The following is a 5,975-nucleotide window of genomic DNA, read 5'->3' as shown; positions in this document are numbered from 1 at the left end:
ACCAACTCCCGGAGTTCACCCAGACTCACGTCCATCGAGTCCGTGATGCCATCCAGCCATCTCATCCTCTGTCATCCCCTTCTCCTCCTGCCCCCAATCCCTCCCAGCATCAGAGTCTTTTCTGATGAGTCAACTCTTCCCATGAGGTGGTCAAAGTACTGGAGTTTCAGCTTTAGCATCATTCCTTCCAAAGAAATCCCAGGGCTGGTCTCCTTCAGAATGGACTAGTTGGATCTCCTTGCAGTCTAAGGGACTCTCAAGAGTCTTCTCCAACACCACAGTTCAAAAGCATCAATTCTTCAGTGCTCAGCCTTCTTCTCAGTCCAACTCTCACATCCATACATGACCACTGGAAAAACCATAGCCTTGACTAGATGGACCTTTGTTGGCAAAGTAATGCCTCTGCTTTTTAATATGCTGTCTAGGTTGGTCATAACTTTCCTTCCAAGGAGTAAGCGTCTTTTAATTTCATGGCTGCAGTCACCATCTGCAGTGATTTTGGAGCCCCAAAAAATAAAGTCTGACACTGCTTCCACTGTTTCCCCATCTATTTGCCATGAAGTGATAGGACCAGATACCATGATCTTCGTTTTTTGAATGTTGAGCTTTAAGCCAACTTTTTCACTCTCCTCTTTCACTTTCATCAAGAGGCTTTTTAGTTCCTCTTCACTTTCTGCCATAAGGGTGGTGTCATCTGCATATCTGAGGTGATTGATATTTCTCCAGGCAATTTTGATTCCAGCTTGTGTTTCTTCCAGTCCAGCGTTTCTCATGATGTACTCAGCATATAAGTTAAATAAGCAGGGTGACAATATACAGCCTTGATGTACTCCTTTTCCTACTTGGAACCAGTCTGTTGTTCCATGTCCAGTTCTAACTGTTGCTTCCTGACCTGTATACAGATTTCTCAAGAGGCAGGTCAGGTGGTCTGGTATTCCTGTCTCTTTCAGAATTTTCCACAGTTTATTGTGATCCACACAGTCAATTAGGGAAATGCAAATCAGAAGCACAATAAAGATATCACTTCAGCTTTCCGCGTCCCTCGCGGTGGGCGGCGGGCGGCGGGCGTCAGGACTGAGCCTTGCACTGGGATCCGAGGCTTTTCGGTCAACGGCTTCTTAGCGGGCCGCGCCGCAGCCTACCCGGCTCCTCGGTGGAGAGAAGATGGTGGGCCAGAACAGCGCCATCGCCACCGGAGTGTGCGGGGCCCTTTTCATTGGTTACTGCATTTACTTCGACCGCAAGAGACGGAGTGACCCCAACTTCAAGAACAGGCTGCGAAAAGGAAGAAACAAAAGTTTGCCAAGGAGAGAGCTGGGCTTTCCAAACTACCTGACCTTAAAGATGCTGAAGCCGTTCAGAAATTCCTTCTAGAAGAAATACAGCTCGGTGAAAAATTACTAGCTCAAGGTGAATATGAGAAGGGTGTGGACCATCTGACAAATGCGATTGCTGTGTGTGGACAGCCACAGCAGTTACTGCAACTGTTGCAACAAACTCTTCCACCACCAGCGTTCCAGATGCTTCTGACTAAGCTCCCAGCAATTAGTCAGAGAACTGTAAGTGCTCAGAGCTTGGCTGAAGATGATGTGGAATGAAAAACAAATGTCAACATAATGATCTCAGTTAAAACATATTTTTAAAATCTTAACTCAGAAGATGATCGGCTCTGGGGGAGTAAGGGCAGATAAGCACATTATGGACTGGCCTCCACAGTTAAGTCTACCGAAGTTAATTTTTACTTTGTATAGATCCATTTGTCTGTTTTATTTATTTTTCCCAGTGAAAAGTGTATTTTGATACAGAGCTTTTCATTTTATAAATACACTATGAATTACTGGAAAAAAAAAAAGATATCGTTTCAAACCCACCAGGATGACAGTGGTAAAGTAAAAATATATATTTGGTCTTTGCCCTTGGTTTTTGGCCTACGGTTCCTAAACTCTTTGGAATTTCTTGAATGGTAAGAGCGTCTTTTGTTATTCAAAATGATGCCTTTTTGATCAGATCTGAATTTATGCCAATGAGGTGGCTCTTTGTGGGCCCTTCTCCATGGGGACTTGTTGACAGAGGAACCAACCACATGATTAGAAAGTACACCCATGGCAGATTCATGTTGATGTATGGCAAAACCAATACAATATTGTAAAGTAATTAGCCTCCAATTAAAATAAATAAATTTAAATTAAAAAAAAAGAAAGTTAGAAATAACTTTCTAACCCTGGTCCTCTAGGGAAAGGAGATAGAGACTGAGTTCAAACACCAAAGGCCATTGATGTAGTCAGTTGTGCCTAGTCAATGAACTTTGATAAAAACACCGGAACAAAGAGGCTAAAAGAGCTCCGGACTCTGACCATGCTGACATGCTGGGAATGCGGGAAACCTAGAGAGGGCAGGGAAGCACTGCACCCCACTACCCCTGCCCTGTGCATCTCTTCCACTTGGCTGTTCCTAAGTTGATCCTTTAAAATAAAACTGTCATCATAAGTATAATGGTTTCCTGAGTTCTGGGTTATTTCAGCCAATTATTGTACCTGAGGTGAAGTCATGGGAAACCCCAAATTTGTAGTCACCACAGCAGAAATGTGAGTAGTCTGGTGACTCCATTTGCAGCTGGAGTGTGAAGTGGAAGCAATCTTGTGAGACTGAGCGCTTAAACCTGTGGTATCTGTGCCAACTCCAGGTACTTAGTGTCAGAAGGTAATCGAATGGCAATGAAAGCAAGCAGGACTCTGTGGGGCTCTGCGTATGGAAGCCTTTCTTTGTCCTCAGTTTCTTGTTTGTAGAAAATATGTTTCATACAGACTCCATGACCTTCCCTGAGTTCCAAAGGGCAGGTTCAAACACTTGCTAATCAGGAAAGGGAGGGGATGTGGAGAGAAGAGAGGAGCAGTCAGGAAACAGTGGTACAGCTTGGGGTAGGGTCCTGGCTCCCCTGGCTTTAACAAAATATTGTTAAAGACACATAACAATATTTTTAGCTGTTTTGCAGATACTGAACCCCCCACCAAATGGAAGATAATAACTATTTGATGAAGCATTCTTTGTTCTATAGAGACGGTCACACAGTTCAAAAACCTTGAAAACCACAGAAGCCCATCACGAAACCACCTGATGCCAAATGATTTCTGAATTGAAGGGATGCAGTCTCTGCATGCACACTGACCTTTATCAGCAATCCCACTCCTTGATTCTAAGACTCCTCACAAACCCCCTGGATTGGGACAGTTTTGAGAGTATCACCCCGCTGTGGCCCCACTCGCCTAGCAAAGCAGTAAAGTCATGTCAACTACAAATTGGCACTTGCCTGTCAATTACTAACAGGCACTTGCCAAGAGCATTTTCCAGTGACTGAACAACACTAAGGACATTTCCATCTGCCTGTGCTACTGCAGCTGCTGACCTTCAACATTCCCTGAAGGGAATTCAGTGGGAGAGTGAGTCACTCTGAGCTCCAGGGAAACTGGTGGAATTGGTTTTTTCAGGAACTGATTTTGTGATCACAATCCTTGAATCTCCTCATATCTAGAAAAGCATTAAATCCCTTCATGGTAACATCAGCTCCTCATGACTAGCAGAAAACCTTTTGTAAAGTAAGTGTTTGATTGCATTGAACTCCCTCTTCACCAAAATCTTATAAATTGACTTTCCCCAAATGCCTCTTTGGGTCAGTCTCTCAAGCTATCAGAGGTGCTGTCTCCCAGTCTGCAGTCCTCATTTTGCCCCCAATAAAACTTAACTCCCAACTCTCACATAGCACATCTTTTTAGTTGACAGCTATTTTTCCTACTTCACCCAAACTCTTTCTCTGAGATTCAGTTCAGTGCCAGTGTACAGAGGCTGACTTTCAGTATCACGAGGACACCCAGTTGAAGTCAGAAAATTGATGATCTGGTTGTTGTTGCTGGGGGGCGGGTGGGGGGTGTTTTGTAATGAAAAAGACAATAGAAGTGTTGGTGAGGACATGGAGACGTTGGAGCATTTTACATCGCTGGTGGGGATGTAAACAGCGGAGCCACTTGGCAAAGCAATCTGGCAGTTCCTCAAGATGTCCAACATGTTTACATATAACCCAGCAGTTCCACTCCTGGGCGTATTTCTGAGAGAAATGAAAACACAAATCTACCAAAAACATTGTACATGTATGTTTGAGGCAGCATTATTCATAATAGCCAAAAAGTAGGAACAATCCAAGCATTCAACTGATAAAAGTAGCCTATTCATTCAATGGACTATTATTCGGCAATAAAAAGGAATGAATAACTGACACATGTAACAACATGGATGAACCTCATAAACATCATGCACTTAAGCGAAAGAAGTCAGTTACAGAAGACCATATATTATATGATTCCATTTATATGCAGTGTCTATAGAGATAGGAAGTAGGTTAGTGGGCACCTAAGTCAGGGGATGTGGGGTGGGGGTGGGTGATGTTTGCGGACTATAAAATTAAATACAAAAGTCAATTTTTAATTTAACATTATTATTGGTAGTAAAACAATATAAATTTGGGGGATCATTTCAGCCACCGCTCTTAATTATAATTTGACGTTTATTTCTCAGCTGCCCTGATGCTGATCAGAATTGCAGATGAAACCAACTGCTCCTTAGGAAGCTGTTTCAACCACTATGGACCTGTCTGGATGCAAGAAGGCTGTGATAAAGACAACTGATGTTTAGGATCACCTGTGTATGTCGTCCCCTCCTGTTTGAACCATATGTGATGACTTAACAGTCTCAGAAAACTCTTTCCTGAGTAGAACAATGTTGCTTCACATCTCAGAAGTCAAAGCAGTGAGCTCCAGTAAAAACACTCTTCTCAAAGCCACTTGACATTACATTTTCAGCTCAATTTCCTGAAGAATTATCAGAGCCATAGAATGGAGATAGTAATCATTCTCCTAGTCACCACATAAGAGGTGAGAAGGCCCACTGTTTCTAAATACACAAGCACGAGCCTGAAACCATCTCACAATAGCTCAGCTGCTTGATGATAAAAATCTGAAGTGGGGTTAGACAGAGGAAAGGAGTGGGACAAGGTGAGCCTGGGGCACTGCTATGCTGCAATCATGTGGGAAACACAGACAAGAAACAAGAATATGGCCCATTTCATCACATTTGGCAGACATGCTTCCCATGAGTAGAAGTATATCATTTTATAAAAATGAAATGCTATGGAAAATACAGTTCTGTAGCCTGTGTCTTTTACTTAGCAGTGTGTTATGAAAATCTATTGATAGCATTTAAAAGGAGTCTGATCGTTGCAATGTATCCCTCCACATAATGATACCTTCATTTTACCAATCTTTCCTGGTTAGCTATTTAAGACTTCAGTTGCGTTTGGTCATTTTCTATGATAAACAAGTCTTCAGTGGAGCCCCAATATTCATGCTCCCAATGGTCCTTGCTGTCTTCTGGGGGCTGTTTTTACACCATAGGAAGAAGGGTACAATTCTTCTTCTAATGCTTAGCTGAAATAAAATTTTGTTCCAGAATTTTGGGGAACTAGTCAGGAATTCAGGCAAGATGTCTAAGAAATAGACACAGGAGCAAGTTTACCGAGAGCCAAACATGTTTCAGACACTTTATAAAAGGTCACATTCCATCCTTACTTTATAGAGGGGGATACTGAGATCCAGAGTAAACCACAGAGCTTCTTGCTTTATCTGACACTGAAACTCAAGGAAGCATGAAGGTGTGAGAGCCATGGGCAGCGGGGAGATCGCTGGAGGCCCGAGGGCTTAAGGCAGCTGTGGCCAAGTCATAGCCCTGTGACTCTCCTGGAGATGCTGGGACCCCTGGAGGGCTCTGCCGCACTCCCAGATGGACTCTGCAACGTGTTTGTATGCTTGTGTATGTGAGGAAATGTTTCTAAATGAGGATAATTTTTGCTCCTTTTCTTAAGACGAGTCCTCCTCATTGTTTCTGCACCAACCTCCATAAACCTCACAGAGGTGCTAGAGTCAATACTG

The 5,975-nt window shown here is 43.1% G+C and overlaps 1 pseudogene; it reads left to right on the top strand.

Moving 5' to 3' along the window:
• Positions 1-1,115: 1,115 nt before the first annotated feature.
• LOC133240675 (mitochondrial import receptor subunit TOM20 homolog) lies at positions 1,116-1,670 on the top strand (annotated as a pseudogene).
• Positions 1,671-5,975: the final 4,305 nt, after the last annotated feature.

Source organism: Bos javanicus, chromosome 28 (assembly GCF_032452875.1).
Source record: "Bos javanicus breed banteng chromosome 28, ARS-OSU_banteng_1.0, whole genome shotgun sequence".
NCBI classification, from domain to species: Eukaryota; Metazoa; Chordata; class Mammalia; order Artiodactyla; family Bovidae; genus Bos; species Bos javanicus.
Note: the sequence above shows the minus strand (reverse complement) of the source record. Positions and strands in the feature narration are given on the sequence as shown.